The following is a 22,930-nucleotide window of genomic DNA, read 5'->3' as shown; positions in this document are numbered from 1 at the left end:
TTTTGCCCAGGAACATGCCCGCAAATAGTTGGGTATCTATCATTTTCCTGGTGTCCACTGCAATCACATTCTTGCCCTCTGCTGTAGTAACACAAAGAATGTACTCATACTTATCACCTTCACACTCTGCTATTTTGTGCATGTTTCTTTCTAGGCATTTATTTTTGCTTTCATGCGTTATCCCACAAAACTTGCCTTTTACTGTGTTGCTGGTGATGATGATGTGTTAGAGCAAATAATTTATTCCCATATTTAAATGAAAATAGTACAAAGACAACATATCAAATGTTGAAACTGTGAAATGTTATTGTATTTGGAAAAATACATGCCCATTTTGAATTTAATGCCGGCAACATGTTTCTCTGCATCGGGATGGGGACCAGGAATCAGAACGGGTGGAGGCTCCACCTCGGTGTGGGAGCCAGGAACAGAGCTTCTGTTATGATGTATGCATGTCCGGTGAATGAAATATGATGGGGAAAAGTAATTATGCTGCTAATGTTCACTGAAATCAGGGTGACAGAACAAATTAACGATAATGCTCATTTTTGGGGTACGTTTCGAAAAATGGCACAAAGCCTGACATACCAAATATTGTAGATGTGTTTTTCAAATTAATTGAAGGATTGAAGCAATTTGACTCTTTTAGATTGGAGCTATTCTCTCACAATGAGTTAGAGTGTGACTGTGGCTGCACATCTGATAACTGATGTACTCGCCTTAAGTCCCTTCTTAAGCTAACAAACAGCCTGCCTGTGACTATCAAGCAGGCAACAACATTTGTTAAACATTTCTCAAGAATAAAACCAACTAGAATTTGACAAACCTAAGGCAGAGGATTGGCTTTGTGAGGCTTTGGATGACAACGTCCAGCTATACTGACCCATACCAATATGTTCAGCATTTCCTTTTGAGCTTTGTATTGTTGTGCTATGCATATGTATTGGAAAATCAATAAACATATTATATAAAAAATATAAAAACATGTTCAGCTTTCTTTATCACCAAGAAACAACCATGGCTTGATCAGTTTGGCTCAGAGATAGGAACTGTTAATCTAACATACAGTTAAATCCGGAAATATTTGGACACTAACACAATTTTCAGAATTTTGGCTATGTACGCCACCACACTGGATTTGAAATGAAACAACCGACTTTCGGCTTTAATTCAAGGGGTTGAACAGAAATATTGTATGAAACATTTAGGAATTGCAACCATTTTCATACCCTTATTTCAGGGGCTCAAATGTAACTGGACAAATTAACACAATCATAAATAAAATGTCAAGTTAAATAAATTTGTAGGCAATGACTTGAAGTCTGGAACGCATGGACGTCCCTAAACACTGGGTTTTCTCCTTTGTGATGCTTTGCCAGGCCTTTACTGCAACTGTCTTCAGTTGTTGTTTGTTCGTGGGTCTTTCTGTCTTAAGTTTTATCATCAGCATGTGAAATGCATGCTCGATCGGGTTGTGATCAGATGATTATCTCAGCCATTGCAGAATATTCCACTTCTTTCCCTTAAAAACTCCTGGATTGCTTTTGCAATATGTTTTGGGTCATTGTCCATCTGTAAAGTGAAGTGCCGTCCAATCAACTTCGCTGAGTTCAGCTGAATCTGAGTGGACAATATATCCCTATACACCTCAGATTTTCATCAATAAACACTAGTGACCCAGTGCCAGTGGAAGCCATGCATGCCCACGCCATTCCATTGCCTCCATCTTGTTTTACAGATGATGTGGTATGCTTCGGATCATGAGCCATTCCAAGCCATCTCCATAGTTTCTTCTTCCCACCATTCTGGTATAGGTTGATCTTAGTTTCATCTGTCCAAAGAATGCTGTTCCAGAACTGGTCTGGCTTTTTTAGATGTTTTTTTGGCAAAGTCTAATTTGGCCTTTCTATTCTTGAGTCTTATGAATGGTTTGCACCTTGTGGTGAACCCTCTGTAGTTGTGCTCAAAAGTTTGCATACCCGTGAAGAATTGGTAATATACAGCCCCTGAAAAATGAAGAGACCACTGCACCTTTTTCTTTCCTTTCCAAAAAAGTCAAAAAGGAAGGTTTTGAGTGAGGAACAGAAGGGTTAAAATTAAGAGACCACTGCAGATTGAACACTTATGTTTCTCACTCAAAACTTTCCTTTTCAACTTTTTTGTAAAGGAAAGAAAAAGGTGCAGTGGGCTCTTCATTTTTTCCAGAGTTGTATGTACCATTTGTAAAGAAAACATGAGTGAGAATGCAAAACACGTATTTTATTTCTAATGGGATTCACATTCAACTGTAGGTCATAACAGAATGGCACAATCATAAAACAAAACACGGCAACAAAGGAAAAAATAAACTGAACGCTGTTCAATAGTCTGCATACCCTTAGTTCTTAGTACTATGTATTTTCTCCTTTAGCATCAATGACAGTGTGCAGTCTTTTGTAAAGGTTGTCTATGAGGCCCTGAGTTATTGCAGGTGGTATAGCTGCCCATTCGTCTTGGCAAAATGCCTCCAGGTCATGCAAAGTCTTTGGTCGTCTTGCATGAACCACACGTTTGAGATCTCCTCAGAGTGGCTTGATAATATTAAGGTCAGAAGAATGTGATGACCACTCCAGAACCTTCACCTTTTTCTGCGGTAACCACTGGAGGGTCAACTTGGCCTTGTGAATAGGATCATTGTCATGCTGGAAAGTCCAAGAGCGTCCCATGCAAAGCTTTCGAGCAGAAGAATGCAAACTGTCTGCCTGTATTTTCTGATACAATGATGCAATTATCATGCCTTTATAGCACACACACCCCCAAAACATCAGTGAGCCACCACCATGCTTCACAGCGGGGATGGTATTCTGTTCACTATAGTCCTTGTTGACCCCTTTCCAAACATACCGCTTATGGTTGTGAATCTATATTACTCCATGTTACAGTGTGCCAGAAGATGTGAGGCGTGTCAAGGTGCTGTCGGGTATATTGTTATTGTTTATTTTTTTGGCATTAACGCAGTAAAAGCTTCTTTCTGGCAAATTGACCATGCAGCTAATTTTTGTTAGAGTAACGTCGTATTGTGCTCCTTAAAACAACCACACTGTCTTTTTTCCAGTGCAGCCTGTATATCTCCTGAAGTTACCTGTGGGTTTTTCTTTGTATCCCGAACAATTCTTTTGGCAGTTTTGGCTGAAATCTTTCTTGGTCTCCCTGACCTTGGCTTGGTATCATGAGATCCCTGAATTTTCCACTTCTTAATAAGTGATTGAACAGTACTAACTGGCATTTGCAAGGATTTGAATCTCTTTTTATAGCTTTTTCCATCTTTATAAAGTTCCATTACCTTGTTACGACGCAGGTCTTTTGAGAGTTATTTTCTGCTCCCCATGGCTCAGTATGTAGCCTGTCCAGTGCATCCACATGAGAGATAATAAACACATTGACTATTTAAACACAGACACTAATTGCATTTTAAAAATCCACAGGTTTGGGAAATTCACCTTTAATTGCCATTTTCAATTGTGTGTGTCACCTTGTGTGTCTGTAACAAGGCCAAACATTTAAGGGTATGTTAACTTTTGATCAGGGCCATTTAAGTGATTTCTGTTATCATTATGATTTAAAAAGGAGCCAAACAACTATGTGATAATAAATGGCTTCATATGATCACTATCCTTAAAAAAAAGATGATCAGTCAAATTTTCAAAATCAATGCAGAAATTTCACAATTTCACATAACCATTAAACATGATGTTAATGGTTAATGGTTATGTTAAAAGTTAATGGTGTTGCACCACATGGTAAACCTTATTCCCTACAGATATTCTGGGTTTAACACCCTCTACACATACAGTACACAGATAAAATTGATTATCAAAGAATTGGAGACAGCTATGTACCGCTGTTGAGAACTGTACATATTGCTGGTAAAAATAGTAATAGGTCGTCACAGTGACTTATGACAAGCCATACTAGTTAGTACCAGCCAATTTGATTCAATCTGTATTGAAGTAGCATCTGCTTAAAATCAAAATAGGGAAAGTGATTGCAAAATTACAATTCAGGCCGCTAAAACAATCTTTTAGACTATAGAAATGCAGCCTCAGAAATTCTATAATGACCCACAAAGGTATGTTGATTATTCCACAACTCAGGCTGGTAAAGGATTAAAGTATCTTGGTAACGCTGCAATGTATAGGGGTAGTCTAGGAGGGCTTTTCCAGATGGTTATACCTTTGATGATGTACTGCTTCTCAATGGCAAAACCACCAAAAAAATGCAGTGAAGAATATAGTTAGGGATGTCAACAGCAATTGCTCACCAAACACAACAGCAGCATATTGGTCGAACTCCTCTGGATCAGTTATTAGCAACATGTTTAAAAGGTTAGTCCTCTCTGTCAACTTATCCCAAAGACTATTAATTGCCAATTTTGCCAAAGAACGCCTAGCGTTGTAACACACACACACAAGGCTGGGATGGGCTACAGGACAATAGGCATGCAGCTTGGTGAGAAGGCAACAACTTTTGGCATAATTATTCTGAAGTTTGCTAATGACCATTTGGATGATCCAGAGGAGGAATGGGCAAAGGTCATGTGGTCTGATGAGACAAAAATAGAGCTTTTTGGTCTAAATGCCACTCGCCTTGTTTGGAGGAAGAAGAAGGATGAGTACAACCCCAAGAACACCATCCCAACCGTGAAGCATGGAGGTTGAAACAACATTCTTTGGGGATGCTTTTCTGCAAAGGGGACAGGACGACTGCACCATATTGAGGGGAGGATGGATGGGGTCATGTATCGCAAGATCTTGGCCAACAACCTTGTACCCTCAGTAAGAGGGTTGAAGATGGGTCATGGCTGGGTCTTCCAGCATGACAACAACCCGAAACACACAGCCAGGGCAACTAAGGAGTGGCTCCGTAAGAAGCATCTCAAGGTCCTGGCCTAGCCAGTCTCCATACCTGAACCCAATAGAAAATCTTTGGAGGGAGCTGAAAGTCCATATTGCCCAGGGACAGCCCCGAAACCTGAAGGATCTGGAGAAGGTCTGTATGGAGGAGTGGGCCAAAATCCCTGCTGCATTGTGTGCAAACCTGGTCAAGAACTACAGGAAACGTATGATCTCTGTAATTGCAAACAAAGGTTTCTGTACCAAATATTAAGTTCTGCATTTCTGATGTATCAGATACTTATGTCACGCAATACATTTTCTGGATTTTTGTTTTAGATTCAGCAACTCACAGTTGAAGAGTACCTATGATAAAAATTACAGACTTCTACATGCTTTGTAAGTGGGAAAACCTGCAAAATCGGCAGTGTATCAAATACTTGTTCTCCCCACTGTCCCTACAGTAACGCTTGTGGTCCTTCATGTGTCCATAAGTTTGGATGCTTATTATTTTTTGTTTCTGCGTTTATCCTCAAGTTCGGATGTTTTGTGCTTCTTCGCATATCAAAAGTTGAACAGGTATGGTAACATTGTCTAAATTGTGTTTCTTTGTGTATCAACAAATGAGAATGTTATAATATATGCTTAGTCCTTTTATCAACTGATAGTGCTTTTATCAACTGATAGGTAACATTACCTAAATTGTGTTTCTTTGTATAACGTTATCCACATCATATGGATAATGTTGCTCTTGGCAGAGTAGTACCTGCACTTGTTACAATTCCGTTACTGATGTGTCTTGTGTGTCTTTGTGTATCCACATTGTTCTTAGCTAGTGTTATGGAAATTTTTAACTAAGGTGCATTTGAGAAATGTCTGTCTTTCTATTGGCTGATATGTAAATCTGTACTTTGATTGTGACACACATGTCTGTATAATATCAGAGGATTATTAGGTATTTCTGCCTAGAAGAAGGATGTATTCTTTGTCGTCCTATACATGTATGAATGAGTTACTAGTTAAAGATACCGAGAGGGGTCTGGTGTTTGAATAGGAGACATCCTTGACCGGCACGTGTGGATTAGAGGGGTACTCGTAAATCTGTATAACCCTTTAGTGTCTCTGTTGACTATCCAGACATTGTGTCTCCTCAGGAGTTGAGAAGGATAAGGTGGGGGGACAGCCCGCCCTTTGGGTAAACTCTTGTGACAAGACCGATGGCAGCATCTTACCACACCCCTTTTCTATGTAATAAATACGGATTGTTCATGTATGGAGTTAGAGACACCTCAGACGATTATGTGTGTGTAAGCGGTTGACGTGTCTCTCATAATAGTCTCTGGCCACCACACAGCATCACCAGCAGGAAGTTTGCCAGAACTTGTTCACTACCTGAAGACACCTGGGAGGCTGTCCCTTAGAAGATCACCAAGCATGCAGGTGAATTTGAAAACATAATAACAATTTGAAACTTGGAAAATATGTTTTGCCGAGTAAATGCTTACCAAACCTTAACTTTTCCTTGACACGTGAGAGACCGGATGTGTGAATTGCCAGAGGAGCGAAAATCGTTCCAGCGTGGGCCCCTACCACCCCAAGGACGCACATCTACACCACAACACCCTGTGGATTGCAGCCCTGGAGATAAGTGAATTACATGTTGATCTCGTAATTGCTGCAATGTTCACTTGTTTTACCTCTTCACCAACTTTTATGTTTATTTTTAGGATGGAGGAAGCACAGTACTCCAAGGCATCAGAGAGGTACTCCACGCCACCATGTGGGGGACTGCTACATAGGTAAGTGTGGGTTCATTCACTTAACCCAGATGCTTAACTTGTTATTAAAGCATGTTGCTTCCAATTTTATTTGTAAATTTCAATGTAATTTTAAGGGCAAGAAGGCAGAGATTGGGGGACATTTTAGCTCTACACATGAAGGTATGAATGAACATTTTGGCGAACACTGCAATTTGAGTTTTGATTGTAAAATAACCAGATATTTAGGACTGAATAATTAACTGACTGTCAGAACATTTGGAGAAGATCAAGCGGCTGAGAGAAGAGGTTGAGCTGAGGGCTCAGCTGGCTCTTCAATCAGGCAAAAACAAGACTATAGTTAAGCTAGCATCTTGTCTTCATGAAAATTAATTTGTCTGAACGTGTGCCCTTTACTAAAATGCAATACCGTACAGCCTTTCTGAAATTACAAGTATATGGCAGTTTTGTTTATTTCACTTTTAAGCTATTGACATTTCATTGTGCTTTTTAGCTTCTGATAAACGTCTGACTGAAGAGAATGTCAAGCTGAGGGCACAGCTGGCTATACAATCAGGTAAAAACAAGACGATAGTTGCGTTAGCAAGTTGTCTTCATAAAACATTTCATTTGTCTTGAATGTCATGTAATTCTCAAAATCATGTCAGACCATTGAAGTACAATATCTGATTACTGTATTACAGGAGCCATAAGGAAGAATCCTTCCAACCGGGATGCCACTGATGAGGCTTTCCAGAACCAGGTCCCCAGGTACCAGAAAGGGGCAGCTGACCATGCAGGTGGGAGAAAACGTCACGGCGGTACAGGGGACGTGCTGTGAATATGAATGACATCTCCAGCACAACCAATATTGCTGCTAATCTACAGTACTCTTTATTTTATTTATTTTGTATTTATTTTATATATATATATATATATATATATATATATATATATATATATATAAAAGACTGCTGCAGGGGCAGCAGTCTAAGCAAAGATGCCCAGACTTCCCTCTCCCCAGACTCTTCCTCCAGCTCTTCAGGGGGGACACCGAGGCGTTCCCAGGCCAGCCGGGAGACATAGTCCCTCCAGCGTGTCCTAGGTCTTCCCCAGGGTCTCCTCCCGGTGGGACGGGACCGGAACACCTTCCCGGGAAGGCGTTCAAGAGGCATCCGAAACAGATGCCCAAGCCACCTCAGCTGACCCCTCTCGATGTGGAGGAGCAGCGGCTCTACTCTGAGCTCCTCCCGGGAGACCAAGCTTCTCACCCTATCTCTAAGGGATCACCCAGCCACCCTGCGGAGAAATCAAATTTCGGCCGGCTGTATCCGGGATCTTGTCCTTTCGGTCATGACCCAAAGCTCATGACCATAGGTGAGAGTAGGAACGTAGATTGACCGGTAAATCGAGAGCTTTTGCCTTGCGACTCAGCTCTTTCTTCACCACGACAGATTGATACATTGACCGGATTACTGCAGAAGCTGCACCGATCCGTCTGTCAATCTCCCGTTCCATCCTTCCCTCACTCGTGAACAAGACCCCTAGATACTTAAACTCCTCCACTTGAGGCAGGCACTCTCCACCAACCTGAAGTGGGCAAGCCACCCTTTTCCGACTGAGGACCATGGCCTCGGATTTGGAGGTACTGATTCTCATCCCCACCGCTTCACACTCGGCTGCAAACCGTCCCAGTGCATGCTGAAGGTCCTGGTTTGAAGGGGCCAACACGACCACATCATCCACATCCACACAGAGACGAAATCGTGTGGTCCCCAAACCTGACACTCTCCGGCCCCTGGCTGCGCCTAGAAATTCTCTCCATAAAAATTCAGAACAGAACCGGTGACAAAAGGCAATGCGGACCAAGCTCCTGCTTCAGTCGTACAGGGACCTGATAGCCCTTAGCATAGGTCATCTAAGTAGGCCAGAACCCTGACCCCCTGACATCTCAGCGGTCCCAACGCCGCCTCCACGCACTTGGTGAAAGTGCGGGAGGGCCAACTCGTATCCAAAGGGAATCCGCGTGTACTCGTACGCCCGGCTCTGAAAGGCACACCGCAGGAACTTCCTGTGGGGCGGCAGTATAGGAACATGGAAGTAAGCGTCCTTCAAGTCGATGCTGGCGCAAAAATCCCTGGGGAGCACGCACTCCAGGAGACGTTTCGCCGTGAGCATGCGAAATGGTCTCGACACACATTTGTTCAAAATGCGCAGGTCCAGATTCGGCCTCATGCCCCCCGTCTTCTTGGGCACCAGGAAGTAAGGGGAGTACAGCCCCTTCTCCCTCTGCCCCAACGGGACAAGGGACACCGCCTTCTTCTCTAGAAGGTCTGCAATCTCCTCCTGTAGGGCAGCAACCTTCAAAGGAGAAACCATTACAGTCTCTACCACTCCTGAGAATGGGGAAGGCGGGAAGGGGAACTGCAGCACGTACCCCTTCCTCAGTGTCTTGTCTAACCAACGCCACTCTGAGTAAAACAGAGAGAGCGGGCAAGCGCAGCTGGGGATCTGTGGACAGCCACTGACTGTATGCTTTCTTGGCCCTGACCACCGCGAGGAGGCCGTCCTCAAACAGCCAACTCGCCTAAGGCGGGGCAAACCCGAAAGGGAGAGGAGGATGCATGCGTCACCTGGGCCGAGCTGTTCATCTCCCCATCTATTACAGCCGTAACCATGGAGATAGAGGCTCCAGCAGGTGGTGCAGCCGAGCATAGCCGGCCTGACACCTCAGTGGGGCGAGCAGATAACTCCACTTCGCCCAACAGAAACCTGCCCGGGCCCCCACCCCCGCCAACCAACTTAGTGGCGGCAGGATGGGAAGCCACAGACTTATGGAGTCGGAGACCGCCGCCCCCAGCCAGAGACTGAGGCCAGGGAGACCGCTCACTAACCGTACCCGGGCCTGCAACAGCCGTCTGCAATGAATGCTCTGGTAAATAAGGTGCACACACATCTGTATTCACCCTAACAGAGGAGTTCCCCACCAAACGCACACAGGGTGGGGAAGCGTCCAAGGAACACTCCCCCCCAAAGAGTCAGGTAAGACGTTTCTTGAACGGTGGGACCTTCCGGCCCCCCTCGTTCTGTCGGTGGGAAGAAGGAGGAGGAGACAACCTACCAGCCGCGCCATATCTGGCTCCGACAAGCCTGTCGACCTGGCACGGCAATGTTGAGTACGGCGACGCAGCCGACTTCCAGGCCTCCCGAAGCCTCAGGGGGGGGCAGCGGACGCCGCAGAGGAAGAAGGGACTGGCAGAACGGGACCCAGACGGAGACGCTCCTCCCTGTCCCTCTTCTGGTGCACCAGGGCCTCTGTGACTGCAGCGCTGAAGCGCGTCTTCCTCCAGCGGAGTGTTAAGGAAAGGCACCTTCTCCGGCTCCTTCAGGGAGGTCAGTACCAGCCACAGGTGCCTGACCTGCACAACTGACGTGGCCATCACCCGACCGGCCGAGAGGGAGTTAGCCTGAGTGAGCTTCAGAACGGCCGCCGAAGCCCGAGCCAACTCGCTCACCTCAGCCGGGGACAACGAGGTGCGACCCTCAGTCATCCTGGCCATAGCTACTGCTAGGAGGCCCACGTAGTTGCAGGCCGTGAGGGACTGCACTGACAGGGCGTAGTGTTTCTCTGCCAGGCTGGCAGAGACACTGTCCTTCACGGAGGGCAGAACCGGACGCTTGTCGCTCTATGTGCTCAGGCCTGGGAAGACACCAGTGTAGTTTCCAGGGGCAGGATGCTCCTGCTCAACGTCTCCAACCGACCCTCCGCAGTGGTGAAGGCCTCCTCCGCGTACTTACATAGCAAAGGGACCTCCTTGGTCAGCAGCGGGCGGCAGGCCCACGTCCAGTAGGTGGTCTCAAAAAGGTCCTCCCCTTCCTCCGGCACGGGCACAGGCATCCAAATGCGCAGGCGCCGGGGCTGTAGCGGAGATGGCAGCAAAGAAGTCCTCCTTCACTGCCGGGGGGCGTCGACATTCCTGTCCTTCGGGGGGGACAACAACCTTCTCCTCGGAAGAGTTGGAACAACTCTGCACCCACTCAGCCGAATGGGGGAGAACAGTTCCAGAGGTGGGCGGAGCCAAAACCGGGCCGGTCCCCTCAGCCTCTGACTCCTGAAAGGAGTCCTCCTCAGAGAGGAGAGAGAGGACGTCGGCGAGAGGGACCTCCTCAGCAAAGTACGCCAGCCTGTCCACCCTCACCTGTAAAGGGAGGACGGCGCAGGCGGTGCACACTGGCTCCTCGATAGTGCGTCTTTGCTGGTATGTCCCAGGAGTCCTTGCATTGAAATGGGTTAATTTCAGGGCCAGTGCATAGGACCAGACTCGTAATTTGAGCCATCGTATTTCCACAAAACTCCTCTTGGTTAGGACCTGTGTACTGGCGTTGAAATAAACTCGTTATCCCTGTGAGAGACACACACATACGCCCTGTTTTTGTAGCTTACAAAAGGACTTCATCTTTTTCCTCCTGGGTTTTTTTATAGGCTATCTGGCATACATTTACTTTTGATTTGCCACTTTACGTTCAAAGCTTGTCAATTTAAAAGAAAATTGATGGAGTTAATTCAATAGATTTTTCTGTTCACTGCAGGATTTACGTTAGCCAGTAAAAGCTGGCTTTCCGCCGGTATCAGATGTACGATATCTCCATTAATGTTCCTGTGTGTCGCGTTGGAGGAGGTGCTATGGCAGTTTTCCAGTGATGTCACAATGGGCGGGTACAGGGTACTATCTGCAGTGGAAAACCAACCGAGGCAGCCGTGTAGAGCCGAGTCGAACTGGTTCCATGCAGTGGAAAAGATCCCTAGGTCACTGTACCCCCCGACACAATTCAAGATAGCGATTTTTCTCTGACAATTGCTGCAATTTTTAATTGTATGGGAGAAACGCTTGTCTCACTCATTCCCCCTCCAGTTGCAGCAATTTCCCCCCTGTGTGCAGCTACGGCCGTATGCAAATACTTGGCGCTTATAAACTAAGCACAGGTGAGATTTATCAAGGAACATCTCCTAGAAATGTGCGTACCCCGCTCGTACGAATGTTTGATAAATCGCACCTAAAACTGTTCGTTAGGCAGGGTATTTTGTAGAAGCACTCTGTGATAATTGCTGATGTAAAAAGAGCAATATAAAAAATCTCAGAGTTCGCACTCTTATGGTATAGATCAGTATTTCTCAACCCTGCTCCTGGGCGCCCCCCTGCCCTGCATGTTTTAGATCTCTCCCTGCTCTGTCACGCCTGATTCAAATGATCAGCTCATCATCAAGTCCTTCATGAGCTACATCAGGTATGTTAGGGCAGGGAGAGACCTAAAACATGCAGGACAGGGGGGCGTCCAGGAGCAGGTTTGAAAAACACTGATATTGACTGTATAAAGATACCAGAGTATCTCATTTTATTAAAAAGACTACTTAGCAAGGTCTGCAAGGTCTGCAAGGTCTACAAGGTCAAATATTTTAGTTTTTCAGTACCATCTGTAATCGCACAATTCACAGTATATTTTCCAAATCAAAGAAAGGGATCAGCTAGAACTTGTAGTTACCACTTAAAATAACCTACAGGTGCTGGTCATATAATTAGAATATAATCAAAAAGTTGATTTATGTCAGTAATTCCATTCAAAAAGTGAAACGTATATATTATATTCATTCATAACACACAGACTGATATATTTCAAATGTTTATTTCTTTTAATTGTGATGATGATAACTGACAACTAATGAAAATCCAAAATTCAGCATCTCCGAAAATGTGAATATTTTTAGAAATGTTGGCCAACTGGAAAGTATGAACATGAAAAGTATGAGCATGTACAGCACTCAATACTTAGTTGGGGCTCCTTTTGCTTGAATTACTGCAGCAATGCAGCGTGGCATGGAGTCGATCAGTCTGTGGCACTGCTCAGGTGTTATGAGAGCCCAGGTTGCTCTGATAGTGGCCTTCAGCTCTTCTGCATTGTTGGGTCTGGCGTATTGCATCTTCCTCTTCACAATACCCCATAGATTTTCTATAGGGTTAAGGTCAGGAGAGTTTGCTGGCCAATTAAGAACAGGAATACCATGGTCCTTAAACCAGGTACTGGTAGCTTTGGCACTGTGTGCAGGTGCCAAGTCCTGTTGGAAAATGAAATCTGCATCTCCATAAAGTTGGTCAGCAGCAGGAAGCATGAAGTGCTCTAAAACTTCCTGGTAGACGGCTGCGTTGACCTTGGACCTCAGAAAACACAGTGGACCAACACCAGCAGATGACATGGCACCCCAAACCATCACTGACTGTGGAAACCTTTAACTGGACTTCAAGCAACGTGGATTCTGTGCCTCTCCTCTCTTCCTCCAGACTCTGGGACCTTGATTTCCAAAGGAAATGCAAAATGTACTTTCATCAGAAGAAGGACCACTTAGCAGCAGTCCAGTCCTTTTTGTCTTTAGCCCAGGCGAGACGCTTCTGACACTGTGTCTTGTTCAAGAGTGGCTTGACACAAGGAATGCGACAGCTGAAACCCATGTCTTGCATACGTCTGTACGTGGTGGTTCTGGAAGCACTGACTCCAGCTGCAGTCCACTCTTTGTGAATCTCCCCCACATTTTTGAATGGGTTTTGTTTCACAATCCTCTCCAGGGTGCGGTTATCCCTATTGCTTGTCCAGTTTTTTCTACCACATCTTTTCCTTCCCTTCGCCTCTCTATTAATGTGCTTGAACACAGAGCTCTGTGAACAGCCAGCCTCTTTAGCAATTACCTTTTGTGTCTTGCCCTCCTCCAAAGGTGTCAATGGTGGTATTTTTGACAGCTGTCAAGTCAGCAGTCTTCCCCATGATTGTGTTGCCTACAGAACTAGACTGAGAGACCATTTAAAGGCCTTTGCAGGTGTTTTGAGTTAATAAGCTGATTAGAGTGTGGCACCAGGTGTATTCAATATTGAACCTTTTCACAATATTCAAATTTTCTGAGATACTGAATTTGGGGTTTTCATTAGTTGTCAGTTATAATCATCAATATTAAAAGAAATAAACACTTGAAATATCAGTCTGTGTGGAATGAATGTATACATTATACAAGTTTCACTTTTTGAATGAAATTACTGAAATAAATCAACTTTTTGATGATATTCTAATTATATGAACAGCACCTGTATAACTGCCACCAGAAACAACAACATTTATATTCTGTGTACTTCCCCAGATTAAAAAATAAAACCAAAGTTACTGTATTCCTAATAACTTTCTCATCGGTTACATGTCATTGTCTCAGTCCCAAGGTCTTACGCTGCTATACTATTGTGCTGGGGGATTGGGTCAGTTCTCCTTCCCCATGAAGTTCTCCTTCTCCACTATAAATCATTGTTGATATGAGGAATGCATTTTCTGAATTTTCCCAGTCTCCTCCCGTTTTAAACTTTAGGAGGACATGAGGTCCTGGTTCACACCTGCGGAGTACCTGGTTTGGGGGGCCCTTTGCTGTCCCTGTCCTTGTCCATCTGGTCATTCTGACCATAAATAAACTCTTGATTTAGCCCACATGCATTCATAAATTATTCCAATTGGACTCTTAATATCTCACCTGGCACAGCCAGAAGAGGACTGGTCACCCCTCTGAGCCTGGGTCCTCTCTAGGTTTCTTCCAATATGTCTGCCTTCTTAGTGAGTTTTTCCTAGCCACTGAAATTCAACACTACTGTTGTTTGCTCCTTGGGATTTGTTTCAGTAAAAGCACTTTGTGACAACTGCTGTTTTAAAAAGGGCTTTAAAAATAAATGTGATTGATTGAATTTCGTTTGACCTATACTAGCTATACTGTTTACAAAAGAGAAACACCAACAGCTAAAGGTGCTAGTTGTTTATTTTTCACCAACAACGAAATGTTTTTTTTTTAATAAACTTTTATAAAGGGGATTCCCACCAAGACGAGGGTTTCATTCCCAAGGGAGCCCTGTGAACAAGATATACAAACAAAACACACTCAGCACTAAATTACACACAATTAATCAAAACACATACAACTATCACAGATTTGAACTGCGTAAACTAGTGAGTCCAGTTTCAAGGTGGCTTGGGGGTTATTCCATCAAGGCAGATAAAGGAAAATCCAGACTTTTTTCGATAAGTCTTGCTAATTTAAGTGAGAGTTCCGTTCCATTACTGTAACTTATACCTCTGAACTAGCCTGCTCCCTTCACAGGTTTAATGTCAAGCTTAATTTAGTTTTGTTTCAAAGAATTTCCAATAGGCAGAAACAGAATTCTGTGTCCTTTCGCCCTCGCATCACTTTTGTAATGTGAGTTTGGAAACATAAGTTGACCAAGCAATTTTGTTCCAAAGAACATATTAATAATCAAGTTAATCATGTCTTACAACTTTCTCTGTCGACGAAAGCTAATAGGTTAAATGACATAGACCTAGACTATGCACTCAGCAGTGCATCTAAAGACCAGCCAGTTGCAACCAACTATGGCATGTCCATTCCTTAATAACCCTGTTAATCAAGGTGCTCAGATTCACCAATGGGCTTCCCTGATAAGTATCTGTGGCAGAGGTACAGGTTCAGTAGGCCCAGCATAGTTTACTTCTTGTACAGTGTTTGTGATCCTCTTTTTCAGGCTTCCCCAATGTTACAGATGCAATAGACTACCCATGTACCCATGTGCGTATCCAGGCCCCATCTGGACCTGTGGAGGTAGACTATGTCAATTGGAAATCTTTCCACAGCCTAAACATAGTAATAATTGGATTTGGATGAAATGTGCACATCTGTGAAAATAGATCAGATTAGTTTTCATGTCAACAATTCTTTGCCAAAATTCTTTAAATCCCATTACCCTGGCAGTTGTTCACAGAAATGTCAATTTCAATGTCAGCATTACACAAAGTAGTAACTGTACATCAGACCCAAAGTTAAAAATATTATTTTGGAATGTGAGCAATGTTGAGATAATTTCCAACTGGAATTTACATTTTGAAAGACAACACAGCATCAACTCTTCATAGTCATGCTGAGCAATTTTAAATGAATGCTCTGCCAAGCAAAGTGTGACCATCATTGGTCACCCTCTACGCTGTCAGATGATCTGCAATGGAAGTTGCCTGATATCTAATATTGAAGCTGATGCCACGTTATTTTTTGGCTATTGAGTTGGCACCTGTTGATATGTAACCACCAAGAATGAATCTAGGCCAAGGGTTACTACGTAGGTCAAAAGGCAAATTTTTGCAAAGCCATCTCCCTCACCTTGTTAATTGCGGCATTATTGCCCTTTTTGGTGATGACTCCTTTCAATTCTTCATGAAGTTCAATGAGCAGGGTTTGTTCCACTGTTGAGAAGAACACTGCTCTAGTTTTCGCTCCTTTTTGCAACATGGTTTCTTCTTTTCGACAATCACTTGTTCTAGGCTGATTACTCTATGTACTCCATGAGCATGCACAATGCAAGCTTGTTCAAGCCTGGTTCGAGTTAACATTGACAAGACACGGCTACATCGTGTTAATGGAACGGCTTGAGCCTTAAGATAAAGTTGGCATTCATTCAAACTGGACATTTTCAAATAAGCACAGATTTCATTAGCTGTGTTGATGGAATACCCCCCTGGAGGGCATTCCAAAAATCAGGGACATGAGAGCTAAAAGCAGTCCACCCAAGTAAAGACCTGAGCTACTCTGACAAGGGCCAAATTGTTATGACCAGATGGCTGGGTCAGAGCATCTCTGAAACGGCAAGGCTTGTGGGGTGCTCCCAGTCAGCAGTGGTGAGTACCGACAGAGGTCCAAGGAGGGAAAACCACAAACTGGCAAAAGGGTTTTGGGGGCCCAAGGCTCATCCATGCCCAAGGGCATTGAAGGTTATCTCATCTGGTCCAAACCGACAGAAGGTCTGCTGTGGCACAATTCATCAACTGCCTGATGTGGCTAAGAGGGCCTTTCTCCATGCGAAAAACAGGCGTTACACACTGGGGGCGTGGCCAATTAGCGTAATTGCTGTAATATTCAATTTTTAAGTGCTAGATTTAAATGTAACATTTAAATTTAATATTTACATTTATAATTTGCATTTATATTTAACATTTACATTTAGATGTAAAATTTACATTTAGCATTTTCATTTAACATTTATATGTTTGAAAAAGTGACAGTTGAAAATTGTAGTGCATTTTTTTACATTTGGCAATGCTAAATGTGCAAAAACTGAGCCGGATTAGAGAACATAGAGCATTTTACAAATGGCACCCCAAAGGAAATTGGCTTTCTATATATAAATAGGTCATGCCTTATCTAGCAGAAAGCAAATTGTTCAGTTGTCTTTCATGATGGTTATTGATTATGGTGATATTATTTATATGTATGCTTCTACCTCATTTTTAAAACCTCTTAATACAGTTTATCATAATGCATTACACTTTATTACAGGAGATTGTTTCAGCACCCATCATTTTTCTCTGTATCAGAAAGTAGGCTGGCCCTCTCTGAAATCATGTAGATCTATGCATTTAATTATTTTTGTTTTTAAAGCATAAATTACCACCATACATTACTTCTTTGCTGACATACAGAAGTATAAACTATCAAACACAGTCTCAGGGATGGGAGATACTAGCTCTAACTCTAGGGATACCTACAATCTCCACTGAACTGATACCTGCACCTCAGGAACGTATTCCAAGATAAATTGATTGAATTGGTGCCTCTAGTGCAATTCAAAAGAATTATGAATATTTCCAAGAAAAACATGTTTGTATCTCATTAATTGTGCTCATGTTTTTATTTTTGGGGGTTTCTCCCCATACTTTCTTTTGTTCAATAATGATGTTGATGCAGGGCTGATCCTCAAAAGAGACCTTTGGTCTCAGCATAACCTCCCCTGCTAAAATAAAGGTTAAATAAAAAACAAATGCTCTTTAACCATTTTCTGTACTCTAAGCCCCACCAGAAAAATACTAGTGAGCACTGATGTTTTGTACATCACAAGTCAAAAACCCAAACATTAACACACTTTTACCAGAATAAATAGGAAACCTTGCTTTATGCTAAGAACAAGAACATTCCACTAAATGAGTAGCCATGGAATAGTTAATTCCTACAGGAATTCAATATGTGAGAGGGTTAAATGAGCAATTTAAAAATGAGCGTGCTCAAATGAATTTGTTTAAACTAGCCATATCTAAAAAGACTAGGTTATTACTATGCAGTATATCCTGCAACAGTTGGCAAAAACAAAAACAATGAACACACATGTACCAGTAAATAGCTTGGAATTCATGCTTTCTGAGCCTTCCTCAAAATGTGGTCATTCTATGAAAGACCCATCTATTGTACTAAATGTAACTTGAATAACAGCAAAGTAAAGGCATCCATATTTGTTTATTAATCAAACATATAATTGTTAATTCATTAGTGAATTCCCAAAAGCATGGTTTTCAATAATCAAGCCTCAAATGAACTGCTGTTTTAACAATACTATTTATCCATATCTAAAAGTAGTTGGCTTTGTGTTTTACAGTAGAATGCCAGATCTCAATAGTTAGCTTGATAACCTGGGCAAAATAAGCAATGAATAAATTCCCACAGCCATAGTTTGTTTAGCAAAAAGCAATGTGCAAATCAATAAAAATGTGTAAATACAAGTTTTTCTAATTTGCTTCAGTTCTAGATGCTGTCTTTCAACAAACATCAAACACATGTGATCTTGTCAGTTATTAAAATAGAAAAATGAATTTGAAAGGTTTAGGAATTTTGCTATGTTATGTATGTATGTATGTATGTATGTATGTATGTGTGGTGGGAGTGTATGATTGCACAAACATGTACACACCAGCCATTAAAGAGGGCCAAATATTAAAACCAGATGAATTCCCAGCATAGACCAATCTGTTGCAGTGAGCTTTTGGTTTTAAACAGCCTATGATGATTATGACGGTATAAAATCCAAGATTTTGTGTGTGGGCGTGGGTTAAACCATGTGAGTGCATGTATTGTATGTGTGTTATTCACTGTAAAGGGGCATAGATAATCCCTGCAGGTCACAATCACACACATACACACTGTGTAGCCTATTCCAGTGGTTTCTATGTTAGCATGGTAAAGCCCCAGCCTAGATGAACAGGTGCAGATTATCTTGTAACAAGCAGAGACAAGCTCTTTCAGTGACTGGGTTGGAAGGAGGGTGGAAAAGCCAGGGATGAGTGTGGTACGGTTACCCGGGAATGTGCAAAACACAACTTCTATTACAAGTACACACCCCCAATACAACGACTCCCCCAACACCGTAAAACATGGCCACAAAAAAGATGACTCACCCCCAATACAACGACTCCCCCAACACCGTAAAACATGGCCACAAAAAAGATGACACACCCCCAATACAACGACTCCCCCAACACCGTAAAACATGGCCACAAAAAAGATGACACACTCCCAATACAAATACTCCCCCAAAACTGCAAAACATAACCACAAATACAATGACACCCCCTAATAGAAATACAATACCCCTTCCCCAAACATGAGTGCAAGACTAAATATGAATACAAGACTATTGTCGCTAATTGGATGCACACACTGTTGTTCAGAACAACCCACTTAGGATGCTCTTGCACTAGTTTGACCCTGCTCTTCCTGAATGAGAAAGTTGCATACATTCACAGTCCAACAATGAATTTGAGCGATTTATGAACTTAGACCAATCCTAGATATTTGTTGTTATTCCACTTTACCAAGAGAAGTCGATGTTCCTTCGGTTTATAAATATAAGTCTGTATTTCAGGGTGCACATTTGTATGCACCCATAATTTCTGATGAGTAAATGTTGTAAAACGATATAATTCTACCATTACTGCAAATATATTACAAACATGTTCTTATATTACTTCTAAAATCTCTATATTGCCAGTTTGTGGATGTGACGATGTTATACCGACATTTTTTAAAATCAAAGCTTGTGAGTTAATGTAGAAATAATGTTTACTTCATCCTAACCTTAATGGTAATAAATAACCAATAGTATATAGCCTTAGCCATAACATTTAACCTTGTGCAGGGACCATCCTAAACCTCTCACATTATAGATGTTTGCTTACACTTCATTCATAAACACTTTTTCTCACAGACACTGGCTTTGACAAAACATCAAATACTAACGTGAGAGTGTGAGATCTTGTTGTTAGTTATAGAAAGGGAATTTGGGTGGCTTAGAATTGTACATATCAAACAATTAAAAGCCAAACAAAAACTATTCTAATATCTAACATATGCCAACTGATGCTGGGAGCCTGTGGTTTAAAACAGCCTATGACGGTTTGGATGGAATAAAATCTGAGAGTGTGTGTGGGCGTTGGTTGAAACATGTGCGTGCATGCATGCATTAGAGCATGTGTGTTATTCACTGTAAAGGGGCATAGATAAGCTCTGCAGGTCACACAAACAAAAATACATGAATGTATACACACACAGACAAAACATACAAATCCACATGAACACACAATGTTCTGTCAAAGAGCAGCAGTAATTTGAGGACAGTGGTGAGTGGTTTGCCTCAGAGCATATCTTTGCTGCAAACCCAGCGCATGAGAAACAGATCAGAAAAACACAGAACGACAGTAAGAGGCCAATAGCAAACACATGATATTCAGCTCAAAGATGGCTACCATCTTAACCACTGATTGTGGCTCCAACCCAGGGGTCCTGCCAGTTAACACATACCAAGATACTGGTCTCTCATCTTTACAGGTGCGTTACAAAATTTTTGAAATGTTTCATTTTCAAATTAAAAAAAGTGACACTTTCATATATTCTAGATTCATTACAAAATTTAACATTTCAAGCCTTCTTTGTTTCAATCTTGATGATTACAGCTTACCGCTCATGGAAATACACTCAAAATATTAGAATAAAAAATTTACAATATGGAAATGTCAACGTGTGAAGCGCTCTAATCAGCTAATTAACTCCCTGAGCCTTCAATACACACAACCACAATCATGGGGAAGACTGCTGACTTGACAGTTGTCCAGAAGACATTCATTGACACCCTCCACAAGGAGGGCAAGACACAGAAGGTCATTGCTGAAAGGGCTGGCTGTTCGCAGAGTGCTGTATCAAAGCATATTCATGGAAAGTTGACCAGATGGGCAAAGTGTGGCAGGAAAAGGTGCACAAGCAAAAGGGATGATCACAGCCTTGAGAGGATTGTCAAGCAAAGCCGATTCAAGAACTTGGGGGCACTTCACAAGGAGTGGACTGAGGCTGGAGTCAGTGCATCAAGAGCCATCAAGCACAGACGTGTCCAGGAAGTGGGCTACAAGTGTCGCATTCCTAGTGTCAAGCCACTCCTGAACCAGACACAACGTCAGAAGTGTCTTACCTGGGCAAAGGAGAAAAAGAACTGGACCGTTGCTCAGTGGTCCAAAGTCCTCTTTTCAGATGAAAGTAAATTTAGCATTTCCTTTGGAAATCAAGGTCCCAGAGTCTGGAGGAAGAGTGGAGAGGCACAGAATCTAAGAAGTCCATGATTTTGGAGAGCTTGAAAACAGCATCTTGTTCAGTGATGATTTGGGGTGCCATCTCATCTCCTGGTGTTGGTTCACTGTATTTTATAAATTCCAGAGACAATGCAGCCACCTGCCAGGAGATTTTAGAGCACTTCATTCTATCTACTTACAAGCTTTAAGGAGATGCTGATTTCCTTTTCCAGCAGGACTTGGCACCTTCCCACAGTGCCAAAACGATTGGTAGCTGGTTTGCTGCCCATGGTAGTACTGTGCTTGATTAGCCAGCCAACTCACCTGACCTGATTGTCAAGAGGAAAATGAAATAAACCAAGACCAAACAACACAGATGAGCTGAAGGCCGCTATCAAAGCAACCTGGGCTTCCATAACACCTCAGCCGTGCCACAGGCTGAATGCCTCCATGCCACGCCGCATTGATGCAGTAATTAGTGCAAAAGGAGCCCGACCACGTGCATAAATTAACATACTTAGGAAACCTTTGCAGGTGTTTTGAGTTAATTGGCTGATTAGAGCTCCTCTCATGTCGACATTTCTGTATTATACATTTTTTATTCTAATATTTATAGACATTGGATTCTTGATTTCCATGAGCTGTAAGATTGAAATGTTTCACTTTTTGTGTAATGAATCTACAATATATGAAGGTGTCACTTTTCTATTTGAATGACGGAAAAAAATTATGCACCTGTATATAGCCAAATTAAATGTCATGCCAGTTATTTATATCCTAAAAAGTTCTGTTGTGTGTTTGTGTGTTCAAGGTTTGAAGATTTTATTAGTTTTGAGTGTGTATGAGTCAGCGTGTTTGTGCGTGTAGAGTTAGGCCATAGAAGGTAAAGTGTGTGTAACTGTGTAAAGTGATTAATCAATAATCTTTAACAGCACCACCGTATTGCTATAAAAGTTATTGTGCAGTGTTCTAAAAAAGTGGATTCTGTATCTCTTTCATTTCCATTTACCCACAGGGCAATGGGGCCTTACTGACTAAGGTTCTAGGGAGGTTGGTTTTTTTCGGGTTCATTTGGTCCTCTTTAAGAGAGTCTGTTATCTTCCGTTCACCTCATTATCAACACCATCATCTTCCTCAACATAATAATCACCACGATCATCGTCCTTATCAAATGGATCATAGCTAGGCCTGTATTCATTTATTAGAGGTTGTGCTATTCATTTATTAGATGTTGTGCAATAAGAGCATGATAATCATTCATTTACATTCATTCTCATTACAGTATTTCACTAAATATGTTTTCAGGCAACTAAATTAACTAATGGAAATGTTATGATTATTAATTCCAATAAGAGCTCTGATCCAAGTGACAAATGTAGTTGGCTACATGAAACATATTTCCTAGCATATCAAATGTTCCTAGACCCTTGATATCATACGTAAAAGTGTTATTTCACTACACATTTACCTTTGTTTCTTCAGTTAAAACATATTTGAAACAGAGAATAACATTCAGACACTGAGAACGTGTCGACACAGATTGCAAGATTGTGTATGTAAATGTGTGTGCACAGAGCATGCATGTTTTTGATAACCCCACAGAGCCGACAGCCGTCTGGCTGTTGTCCTGGAGCATCTGCTGAAATACATTTACTAATTATAATCTTGTTATATAAAGAGCTTATATTATTATGAGCAGCATGACGATCAGCCCGGGAAAAGCTGTGAACCCTGTTACAAGATGAAGGGATGAAAGATGGATGGAGAAGGGATGAAAGAGAAGAGAGGATGGAGGGTTGGTCATCAGCTTGTGAGCTTCATCATTAAATATGATTTCATCATTATGTTCAATCTGTTTCT

General features: G+C 42.3%; 1 protein-coding gene across 2 annotated transcripts in view; it reads right to left on the bottom strand.

Annotated features, from left to right (window-relative positions):
* The window catches only part of cacna2d3a (calcium channel, voltage-dependent, alpha 2/delta subunit 3a), a 691,437-nt gene that overhangs the window by 33,468 nt on the left and 635,039 nt on the right, over nucleotides 1-22,930 (bottom strand). The gene's annotated exons all lie outside the window — the stretch shown is intronic.

This window comes from Esox lucius, chromosome 12 (assembly GCF_011004845.1).
Source record: "Esox lucius isolate fEsoLuc1 chromosome 12, fEsoLuc1.pri, whole genome shotgun sequence".
Taxonomy (NCBI): domain Eukaryota; kingdom Metazoa; phylum Chordata; class Actinopteri; order Esociformes; family Esocidae; genus Esox; species Esox lucius.
This window is presented reverse-complemented; position numbering and strand designations above follow the sequence as displayed.